Source organism: Puccinia triticina, chromosome 3A (genome assembly GCF_026914185.1).
Source record: "Puccinia triticina chromosome 3A, complete sequence".
Taxonomy (NCBI): Eukaryota; Fungi; Basidiomycota; class Pucciniomycetes; order Pucciniales; family Pucciniaceae; genus Puccinia; species Puccinia triticina.
The window spans coordinates 4,600,574-4,613,121 of record NC_070560.1 but is presented as its reverse complement, the minus strand read 5'-3'; positions in this window follow the sequence as shown (position 1 = coordinate 4,613,121).

Sequence of the window (12,548 nt, the reverse complement as noted above, 5' to 3'; positions counted from 1 at the left end):
ATTTGGAGGAGGGGCAAGCAAAATCCCCTTTGCTGGCTGACAGAACAAAATTTGGGAATTTCATAGTTTTGCGTTTGCAGTGCGCAAAGCGTTTTGAGCAACCACACAACACCGCACATATTACCCTAAATTACATTAGCTTTGCTAAAAATTAAATGTAGCTGATAGTTTTCAAGCTTTCAGCCTGTTAGCTTTAGCTTTAATATTAAACTGCTAAACTCCGCTAATGCTAAATTACAGCTAATGAGCTGTGATTTGCAGCTAAACATGCACATTTTTCTCAAACAATTTGTAGCTGAGTTTGTACTACAATGTAATATTAGCTTAGCGGCCGCAAAAACCGCTAAATTACAAAGCTACAAAGCTAACTGTAGCGTAATATGTGCGGCCTTGAACCATGCACTGTGGCTGGGACATCAAGTCACCAACCCCTACAGTGCACAACGAGTTTTTTGCAGTGCGCAAAGTGTTTACATCCGTAAAAAAAAAGTAGGGAAATATGCACTACTTCTTTTCTGTGTACAAAGTCGTTTTTAGCTTGCGCGCACAGCGATTGTCGACATCAGGAGACAGTTGATTCTGTGGCAAGGGTGTAACCGCTGCGCTGCGCTGACAAAAGCGGCACTTTTAGCGCAGCGCAGCGGTCCAGCGCTGACACCCAAGCCCAATCAGCATTAGCGCAGCGCCCTGGCCGCTGCGCTACTGCTGAATTCAGTAATCTAGCGCTGATTCCTTCCGCCAAACAGCGTTAGTGCAGCACTGTAAAGAGCGCTAAGGCTGACAATTAGCGCAGCACAGCGGAAAAACTGCTGAATGGCCGCTGACCGCTTTTTTGGCATTAGCGCCCCAGTAGTAGCGCTGACTATTGTTGGAGCGGTAGCAGGGAGGGACACGTAAAACAACCCCTCTGCATCCCATTTCACCTCAAATTTTCCTTATCACCATGTTGGGGCGCAGCAAAATCAGTGCGCTGAAGATGAAAAAGTGGTCAGCGGCCATTCAGCGGGTTTTCCGCTGCGCTCATTGGCCGCTGTTTTAGCGCACTGCAATACAGGTTTTTTTCCAGTGAGATCACAAAGTGTTAGCGCAGCGACCCAGCCACTGATTATCAGCGCAGTAAAGCGGTCCCAAAAACTCCTGCGCTGCGCTTTTTGCAGTGCAGCGGTTACACCCTTGTCTGTGCGCAAAGACTTTTCCTCTACTATGAATAATGAGTAGCAACAACTCAAATGTTTTAGCAAAACAACTCCCGAAAAAATCTTTAGCCCAAAAAAGGGGCTAAGTCAACCTCCAGACCTGGTTGGGATTTGGTCCTGGCAACAAAGGGTAGTTACGCTACGCGTAACGCGTAGATAACGGTAACATAACAGAATTTTTGTCGTCATCTACGCGTTACGCGTAATGGCGGTGCAATTACGTTAGCGCACCACATTAAGCCCTTTTTTTTATGCTCGTTGCGTTATCCGGGCGCGCGGAGCCGCTGAGAACGGGCAAAAAATGAGGCTAAAAAAGCCTTAAATGGTCCGTTATCGCGTTATCCGGGGGATAACGCGATAACGGGCCTCAAAAATGAGGCCCATTGCGTTACGCGCAAGGCCTGAAATGTCCCCGTTACTAGTAAAGTAACGGGGGGGCACGGATAACGGGGGTAGTTATGTTACCAAAATCGCGCGGATAACGCAACGTAACGTAACTACCCTTTGTTGGTCCCGGCAACATATGGGAGTTGTTTTCCCAAAATATGGGAATCATTTTTCCAACCCTCTACAAATAATGAGCAGTGATAAAAAATACTACACACCGGGGGTACTTCTTGCCGTGCAGCCGTGTGGATCTGGCAGGTTGCATCAAATTTGTGAAACCCACGTGGAATTCAGTAATTGTGGGCACCCCGTTTGAAAAGGACAGAGCTGTGAATTCCTCATCCATCCAATGGGAAAAATGCATGGATTCCACACCAGGTCATGGACGCCCAGTGGAGTCCATGAGCACACAGTTCTGTGATTGTGAAAACCATTTACCACACTTTCACTCATTTGCTATGTGCTTTCCAGCTGATCTGATTGGGCAGGATAATACTTCTAAACATGCTTGTATGCAGTCATGACTGTTGATTTCTGGTCTCATCATGCCCCGCCTGGTGTTGAATAAAAAGCGGTACATATAGGTAAAGTTGAGTGTCCGCCTTCCTTTTAGAATAGTTCCGGGCTTGTTTGGTAGTTGGCACTGAAACTCCACAATGTGTGAATCCCTTCAGCACTCCTCTGTGAGTCTGATGAGATCCGCCTAGTCTAAAAATGGTTCAACTGCTCCGCTCCCGTATGCAAGAACTCTGCAAAGGTAAGATTTTAGGGTAGGTAAAAACTCTCCACACACTTGTAATCTGTAAAGTAACACACAAACCGCTACTACAATGTTGGTACCGTAAGAGTAGTAAGTAGAATGCCAGAATAGTGAGAGAAAAGCCGTCCCCTAAAGTCCCCCCCCCCACTCTCTCTGCCCTGAAGTACTCCATTCCCAGCTGGCGTTGTCCGCATTCCCCTTTTCCCGCACTAACAAACTCCGCCTGCATTGCCTCCCAGCCTAGCACATATCCGACGCCTGTTCTTCCACACCCCAGGACTAGCCTCTGGAGTTAGTCTCTACCCAGCACTTCCACCCCAACATCATCCGCTTCCGCTGCCCCGGTTCACCCAACTCTGCACCACTACCAGTCTGTCTGTGCGCTTGATACTCTGCAGTCCTACTCAGACTCTCAGCTAAATCTCTGTCTAGGTTGTGGCTCAAACACCGGCCCCCCAGTCCGCGCCCGCCTCCACCCATTGACTTTCCGTGTGCTTTTGTTTGGTCGTACATTCAAGGTTCCCTCTGCAGCATATAAGCACGCATGCATTTTTCCTCTCTCAGGAATGCACAAGCTTTCCAATGAGCTCAGCCGCCCGTGCTTTCCGGCCATGCTGCATTGTGGATGTTCTCTGACGGCCCGCCTATTTATACCACCACACCGGTTAGGTTTTCTTTGACTTCATATCCACGGTGGGCCAGCTATGCTAACATTAGCGCTAGTGCAGCGTAGTGTCAGCTTTTTTAAGCTACTCTACAGTGGCGCTAGTGTTAGTGGCCGGATTTTCCTGCTAACACTACTAGGATAGAAGAAATTGCTTGTGTAGCGCTAGTGTAGCATTAATTAATGGTTGTTTTTTTACAGCCGCTAACGCTGCAATTTTGTCTGGATAGTGTTAGCGTAGCAGTGTTAGCTTAGAAGAAAGCTACACTAACTTTTAACGTAGATTTTGTGTACGCTAGCGCCGCCTGAGGAAAAAACTGGGCAGAAACAGCCCAATTTTGTCCCCGGGCAACTACAGAGATGAAACTGGGCAGAAATAACACCCCATTTTTTTCCTGCAGTCACGCAAATACAGGAAAAAAAACTAGCATGTCATTTCTGCCCAGTTTCTGCTGCCCTAGCGTAGCGGGAATTCATTGCGCTACGCTACCGGGAGAGCAAATATCTGTTAGTGCCTATCCCGTTACGCTAACCGTTAGCGTAGCGGATTTGTTTTTGCGCTAACGCTAAAAAAAGCGTTAGCACAGAAAAAAGTGTTAGCGGCGTAAAATCTCGCTCACACTACAGGAAAATTGGCCTCCTGTTAGCGCCGCTACGCTAACGCTAAGTGGCCCTGTAGCGTAGCGGCCCAGCTTTGTTCATATCCATCCAAAAGGGCAAGGTCCTCAATTTGCCTCCGGTAATTATAATGCCAGCTCCTCCAAGCCTGCACTACCCTCCTCCAAACTCCTCCAAACTCCTCCGAACTCCTCCAAACTCCCTCCTCCTTCTCCTGTCCAGTCTCTGGTCAACTCCTCCATGCCTGATCAGAAAACAACCGCTGAGCCCGCCACCCCAAACCAACACCCTCCTCTCAACCCGCTGCAAGCCCTCTTTGAACTTCCTCAACCACCTGACTATGGACCCGGCAAGTTGTGCTCAGAGCCCTGGCTCTCTCCATAGAGCTCAAGAAAAACCAGGCAGCAATTGATCATGTGCATGCTTTACTCTCCAACAGTCTTGAAAAACAAGGTACATGTCTCTCTCTATCTCTCTTTGGACACATTTTTGGAGCTTACAAACCCAGGAAAGTGTGTTTATGTTGATGTCCAGTTCCTCAACCAGTTTGTCTCCCAACAAGATATTGAGAACCAGCGCCATGAGCATCCATTGGGCATCCTTTTGAGCAGCTTGAGTGCCAAGAACCTTGGCGGCATTGTCAGACTGCCCTCTCTAAAGATAACCCAGCAGTGCAAGAAGCAGAAGCAGCAGTCAAATGGTTGGGCAAAGGATGCGGCCAATGGGGAGACTCCTCTATCTAATCGCCATCCTAGCCCTCGTTGTTTTCCCCTGGAAGTGGAACCCATCCAGAGCTTCCCTTGATCACATCTTGATCCGTCCAACACTTTAATCTTTCATCTCATCCCCCCTCTTCTTGTTTTTTTTTTTTTTTCTCTTTTTTTCTGGTTGTAAAAGGGTGTTTTTTGCTACTCTCATCTGTTTTTTTTTATCCATGATAATGCAGCATCTGCTACCATGTGGTTCGCAGCTTTCAGTTCAGCTACATAGTACCAGTTGACCCAAGATTGTCGAGGAGTGACCCAATGCTCCAGTCAGAAGCCGGGCCAGCCACAGCCCATCTAGTGTTGTTTGTAAGACAAGGAGAGATTGCTGCCTCCACGGAATGCCTGTGGCTTGCGTGGAATCCAAAAGATGATTTTGGAGAGGCCACCCTCACATTTCTTGGTGTGGCCCACGTGGGTTTGTGGACTGACAGCCGCTGGTCCGCCCCCTGCAAGGGTCAGCCATGGAATCCTCACCAATTCCAAGTCAGTCCTGTGTGTCCTTTGTTTTCTGTGAAGAAAATGGGGTGGATGTGAACATCAAAGCAGCTACAACAGGGTGAGAGAGGCAAAATAGAGGGTTTTCAGTCCAAACCGAAGAACTCATCATGCAGCAATTTTGACATAAGGCATAGGCTTCCACTGGTGTGGACAGCTCTGCTTCTTCCTCCTGCTTCCCCCATGTGCAGGCCCATTTAAGCTTGGGGTCGTGGGTCTGTTGGGTTGGGCTGACATTGCAAATTTTCCCCAACAGCCAACCCAAACCTGGCCTGAAGCTGGCCAGGTTTGGGAAACCCATTGGCAGGCCCACCCAATTACCATCCCCAATGTTTTACACCACCACTTGAATCCAGATTTGGATTTGCGTGGGCTGAACCACAAGGTTGCAGAAAGGTTAGTGCAAGCCGGGACCAACCCTGTCTTTCCTCAACATCCTCAAAGTCCATGTCCCCACTGTGGCTGGGGGGCACCCGTTTGGCCTGGTCCAGATGCATAGCATTGATATCTCACGCACAGGGAGAGGACTTAGAACTAATCAGGACATTTGGCCTGAGAGAATATGCAAAGATTGGTGGTAGAAAATGTCATCACCACCTGTAGAACTCAATTTTTGACTACTTTTTTGTTTTTTCTTGATGGTTTGAAGCTTCTATTTTTCTGAACCAAACTATTGTAAGGGTGTAGTCCCTTCACTGATGATATAATAAAGGAGGAAATGGAACCATGGCACGGATTGATTTTCTAGGACCAAACTCAAGGGGAGACTTGATTGCTGGTTCAGAGATACTTCTGGTCAGTTCTCTACTGTAAGACATGAAGATCAAGAAACAATAATGAGGAAAGAGAAATAAGCTTACCTGGTTCAGAGAGAATGCTAATCAGTTCTCTACTGGACCAGGGAAGGAAAAGAACCGGACTATGATTGAGTGTGTAGCATGTCAGGTTCACTATGACTCCTTGTGAACCCCAAGGGAGGAGGGGGGTTTACAACTATCCATTCAAAATTTTAGGAATCCATTGCCTTTGCACCCAAAAAAACATCCAAAGTTGAGATGCTTGGCCAATTATTGGCAAAGGAGGTGCGTTTTGAATTAAGATTTATTTAAGGTGGGAGATAAAACCGTAAAAGTTGGACATGTCTTCAAGAAATCACTATTTTCAAAAAAAAGATAGAAAAAAAAATGAGAAAACTTGGTGGGAAGCCACCTATATACAATTAAAGCTGAGATGCTAGCGCTCAGCTGGGATAAAGTAAGGACTGCGGAAAGTGAATTGAATATTTTACAAGTGACAAAGAAAAAATACTACAGGTATTTTTGAGATTCTCTCACACAAGAATCTTGTTGTTAGTCACAAGCCCCCCCTTGCACCTATGGTGTGGTGATTGAGTTTGGCGCGGGGCGCCAAAGTGACCAACAGAGTTTCCTGGCGCGCAGTGCTGCGGGGCACAAGGGCTCTGCAGGAAGCTGGGGCGGCGCAGGATCTTCAAACAGCGCAGGCAGAGCGTGCGGTCAAAGGCAGCAGAGCTGCGGCATGCGGAGCGGAGCAGACTTGCTGAGTCCAGGAAGTTCAGCCCGGACTATCTAGAGCGGCGCGGCAATTGGGGGAAGCTGTGGCAGCTGAAGCGGGCTATGTCAGTGGACATAGCTGGGGCGGAGGCGGCGAGTGGGATCCCAACACCAGAGGCTAGACAGGGGCTTGGATGATGGATGATCAGGAGTTGGTGGAGGCGCAGATGACAACATGGGAGCGGAGGCAGGCGGTGTGTGTGGGATGGGAGGAGGATTTCTATTTGTTATTTTCTTTTCTATGGGGTTATGACATGCGGCGGAGCTTCCTCTTAGTTCATTTCACTATCTACAGAGGGGCAGTGGAGATTTTTCTATATATAGGGGGGGTGTTCCTCCCTGGAGGGGAGATCTTATCATACTATCTTTTACGGATCATACCAGGGGAGAAAGTGTGGCACTCTCTAGAGAGTGCCAGACCATAACTTTATCTTTGAATTGGTCAGAAGTCAGTTCAATGTGGGTGGGTAAATTGTGTTCAACTTTGCCGGCAAACTTATTAGCAGCTATCTTATAAGAGTATGATGAGTAGAGAATAACGATTTGGACCCGGGTACGGTTGGCACCCGGGTACCGGGTCTATTTTTTGCCCAAATCAGGGAGCAAGTACCGCACCCGGCACCGCCTGGCGGGTACCAGCGGTACTTATGGCGGGTACCGGCGGTACTTTGTGCCTTTTTCTCACGGGCTTGGCGTAAGGGACTGGGGACACCAATTCCCCACAGTCCAGCTCGCCAAGAGGTATGTCTCTTGGCGAGCTGGTTAATCTCCAGCTCGCCAAGAGGTCTGTCTCTTGGCGAGCTGGTTAATGTCCAGCTCGCCGAGAGGTCTGTCTCTTGGCGAGCTGGTCAAAGTCCAGCGCGCCGAGAGGATTACACACCTCACGGTGAGCTGGGCTTTGACCAGCTCGCCGAGAGGATTACACACCTCTCGGTGGGCTGGGCTTTGACCAGCTCACCGGGAAGAATACCCTTGGCGAGCTGGTGTAAAAATTCAGCTCGCCAGGAGTTGTGTATTCCTCTCGGCGAGCTGGACTTTGACCAGCTCGCCAAGAGACATACCTCTCGGCGCGTTGAATTTTTACCAGCTCGCCGAGAGGAATACATCCCTTGCGCCGAGCTGGACTTTGACCAGCTCGCCGAGAGGTGTGTATTCCTCTCGGGAGCTGGTCAAAGTCCAGCTCTCCGGGAGGGATGTATTCCTCTCGGCGAGCTGGTACAGATCCATCTCGCCGAGAGGTGTGTATTACTCTCGGCGAGCTGGTTCCAGCTCGCCGGATGTATGTATTATAATTTGGCACAGGGGGGAGGCACTTGGACGGGTACCGCTTGGGGTACCCGGGTACCGCCCCACTTTTCTTGAAAAAACAGGCACCCGGCACCGCACCCGGCACCGCCCGGCGGGTGCGCAGCGGGTGCCGGTAGTACCCGCCAGGCGGTGCCGGGTACCTAGCAACGGGTCCAAATTGTTATTCTCTAATGATGAGTTCAGTGCAATTCATCTGTACCTCCTGATAGTATCAGTTTGGATTTTATTATATCCTTTGGGCATCTGGATTTGAAGATAAGTCATGATGACTGCCAGATACTTACCCAAACTTGTCTGATGCTGTCCTAATTACAGGCCTTTTGTGTGATTTGTGAAGATGTTGTTTTGGCTTCCTCATGAACCATATTCAGCCACCTTATTCACATGAGCTATTTGGATAAAGATGTGAATTATCTGGTTTATCCCTATGACCCATATTGTTTGTCTCCTAGTGGTTTCCTGCAGCTTTTGCTTGACCATGATGACCTGGAGAGTTGGTGATGGTTAGAGATGGCCCCGGCAAACACGGGTAACTGTTTGTGTTTGGGTACCCGTACCCGTTTTCATTGAAAAACGGATACCTGAATTGGGACACACACCCGCTGGACCAGCTGGAGAAGGTACCCGCGGGTACCTGCGGGTAATTGTCACTCAATCGCGCTAGAGAGATCAAATTCTTATCATTTCACTGCAGTTCATTTAATTGCTCTCAGTCCAAGCTGAGTACAGTCATGCATTATTTTTCTGTGCCCCTTTTTTCCTTTGCCCGTAATTTGGATTCATCTCTCTTTTTGTTCATGTAGTTGTGGAGCGCAAGCGGTCTGATCATTTTGTTCTTTGAAAAGAATGATAGTGCCATACCTTGGCTGACTGACTTTGGGTTCAGTTTGTGTCTCCTGATGGCGACATAGTCTTGGCCAAAGTTGAACGTCCGTTCCACATCAACTGTGGTGGCTGTATATAGAAAATCATTAGATTAGAAGGTCAAAAAAGATTTTAATAGACAGTAATCAAGATTGACATGACTCACCTGGGCAGCACATGACATCAAGGGCCATTTGAAAAAGCCCGTGGTGAATATTTCCAGAATGTTTCTGATCAATCCACCAACCAAGTCCATTTACTGGTGCGCCACCATCCAAAACAAGGCCACCCAAAAGCCATATACCAATTGGGTCTGACAATGTGTTGGCTGACCTTGCCACTGCAGCTGCTTCCAGCCCTGCAAGCACGCCAGTTTGCTTCTGGTAGTTTTGGTTGTTCAGGTTTGCAGTTACATCAATTATAGTTAAACAATTTGGTTTTGAATTAATTTCATAGGGGCTTTTTTTGCGGCTATTGGGTCTGAAGTGGGCTGCTTGGGCCTATACCATTTATCATACATCTCACGGTTTAGATCAATGGCCTCCACAATCCACGACTTTGGCCATTTGGCCAGCATGAAGTATTCATCCTTAAACAATGGATGGAGCACTTAATGATCAAAAGAGAGGTTACAAATGGATAGGTTTAAGTTATATAATTGGTAGCATGACATGTGTCAAAGAAGAGGCTCACCCATTGCTATCCTGTAAATAGGCAAACAATCAGTGAGAGTGTAATATTTGTTGGTGATAAGGAGCCCAGCTCGGCAAGTGTTTCATAAAGCAGCTGGGTAACTATCATTCTCATCAGCGATCACACTAGAGAGGCTTGCTGTGATTTGGTCAATCATAACAACCACCTCAGCAACTTGAGCTGAGGCCTTTTTGGATAGCTGAAGGAGTACAAACTCCTGTCAATGGCCAAGTTGTACCAGCCATCAAAGTAAGTGTGTACTGCCTTAGATGATTGGTACAATCCTGCCATAAAAATGATTGTCAACTCCTCTTGATGGCTGGTAGAGCACGGCTATTGGAGGCAGACTCCCTTCAGTGGCTTTGTTATACCAGCCATTGAATGGAGTACACACTCTTTTCAATGGCTGGTTCAATTTGGCCATTGAAGCCCTCTGAATTCCAATGACCAAGTTTCACCAGTCATCAAACAGAGTGTGTACTCCCTTCAATGGCCAGGCTGTACTGGCCATTGAAAGGAGTCTGCCTCCAAAGGCCAAAGTGTACCATCCATTTCAAGGAGTTTAGACTTGTAAACCCCCACCCCTTGTGTGGTTTCACAAGATCTGTCATGACATTACACAAGCTGCTGAGTAATTAGTCTGAATTCCTTCCTTCTCCTAGGCAGTAGAGATCCTGGCCCCTTCATCTTCTCTCTACCATGCTAGGTAAGTCTCATCCTCTTTTCCTCTCTTCTCCTTTCTCCCCTTTCCCATGATTGTACATACTGAGGGATCCTGGCCCCTTCATCTTCTCTCTACCGTGCTAGCTTCCTTCCTCATCTGAAAAGAACAGCCGTGAACTAGAATTTGGTCTCTGAGACCCGTGCCACTCTCTTCAACATCCAGTGAAGGACTCAATCTTGAGCCCTTACAAGACTTCCTTTGATGGCTGAGTATTACCCGCCATTGAAGGAGGTGCACACTAAGGTTCCGATCCAGTGCCCCGGAGCCGGATAGCACCCATCCCACACCCTGATCCTGGTCTTATCCGGAATCCGGCCAGATTTTCCCGGATCTGAAAGCAAGGGGCATTTCCCAAAAAAAGTGCCAATTTGATTGGGTATGCTGGGGATTCCCCGGTAGAGTTCACGATTCATGCGGGTTTGACGGGTATTCCCTGAGAAAAGACCCTATTTTTGGGTGTTTTCTGAGGTTTACCCGCATAAATCTCGCTTTTGGAGCGCTTTTCACTATCTGACCGGATTCCAGATCTCTTGAGCTCAATCCCAAACCCTGATCCGGCCTGTGGGGCTTCTGGATTTCTCCGGATCTGCGGGGTCTGGATCAGAACCTTAGTGCACACTCCCTTCAATGGCTGACACATCTTGGCCATCAAAGTGAGATTTCCTATGATGGCCGGGTGGCACTGGCCATCAAGGAGTGTGTGTACTCGCCTTGGTGGCGGGTACAACCTGGAAATCAAGGGGAGTGTACATTCCCTTTGATGGCTATATCAACTGGTCATCAAAGGGAGTATACAGTCCCTTTGATAGCCAAGTTGCACAAGAAAAAGGGAATGTGTACTTGCTCTGATAGCTGGGATATAACAACCATTGAATTGAGTACACACTCCCTTGGATGATTGGCATGACTTGGCCATCAAAGGGAATGTCAGGCTTGGTGATGCCAAGAGCACGAGTGCTCTTCTAGCTACGCCGGCGACAGAGCACGGTACAGTAGCGCGCGCAGCAAAAGCGCGGTAAAAAGTGCGAAATAGCTTAGAAAGCTATTTCTAATGAACCAAAAAATAGGTTTAACGGAGGGGCCAGGGGCGCCTGGGGTGTTTTAGTGCCCTCCGCAGCTCTTACAGGGCCTGCGCACGAAATGCGCAGGGGTTTTTGTGACCTGTGGCGTCTGGGGCCCTTGAAAAGGGGGTGATTGCGCGATAGTTCGCTCCCAGGATAATGATAGGGATATAGATCCCAGTAGAAAGACAAAAAAACGCAAACTTACTTTTTAAGGTATGTTTGCGGGAAAAAAAAGACTGTCAATTCCTTGAGAAACCGTAATCGGAGCTGGGTCAGAAGGCGCGCTGGTCGGATAGGACGAGGGCGGGTCTGGCGAAGCGGCGAGTTGGTTATGAAGGTATCTGAGGGGCCTTCCTTTGCCCGAAGGCCCTCAATTATATATTCGAGCTACAACCGGTAGGGTTGTAGCTCTTATTGCAAATACTTCCTCGGTTTCTCGGCCGGAGGAAGTAGTGGTTCTTTCAAGGGTGACGGGAGTGAAGGGGGATTCTACTAGTCCCTTCGCTCCCGTTCACTTTATTTGTTATTCAATCCTTTTGCTATTCCTTGGCTCGAGGAATAGCGTGGTTTGTGTTCCATCATCGGCCGGGGGAGGAGGAGTAGTATAATTCTGTTTCTCTCCTCCCCGACCGAAATGCTTCTATTTCTCGTAGAGACTACTCTCTGTTTAGTAGTCTCTTGAGAGTGTCTGATGACCCTTTCTCTTGGCTTGAGAACGGGTTTGAACTAATATTCTTTCTCCTGCCGATTCTTTGGCCGGAGCTTTATTTTCCTTACTCGTCTAAGGAATCTTTTTTATTATTATGTGCGCGGCGCTCCGCGCCGCAGCTAGGTCTTTTTACAAGAAAGAAGTATATTTCGTACGCGGCTCTCTGCGCCGCTATTATTACATACAATTTTTGTAATGCTACAATAGTTAGCCGGGCTCTAACTTATTATAGTAGCCCGGCTGACATTCCCTCTCACCAAGATAAGTTACTCGTAACTTAGCTGAGCTTATTTACGTTTAGAAACTCTGTAGTTATGTAGGTGAATTGCTCCATCCGGAATATTATTCTCAGGTAGCCATTCATCTTTATCTGCTGACCGGTTTCTGTATCTTACTAGGTATAATCTTGTATCTTTACCTAAAACTCTCTCTTTTTTATCTTTGAGGATTTTATGTACTTTAAGTTGCTCTTTTGTAGGTGGCTCCTCTATTGGTATGGGCAGAGGTTTGGGGGCTGGTTCATTTTCTCTGTGAACATATCTTTTTATGAGGCTCACCGGAAACACAGGATGTTTCCTGCTGAATTCCTCTGTAAGGATTACCTCCACTGCATTTTTACCGTGTAAGTTTTTGATTACAAATGGTCCTACAAAGGCGGGTTTGAGTTTTCTACAACCGCCCAGATTGTTAAAATTTACCGTTGAAAGAAGGACTTTCTCTCCTATGCG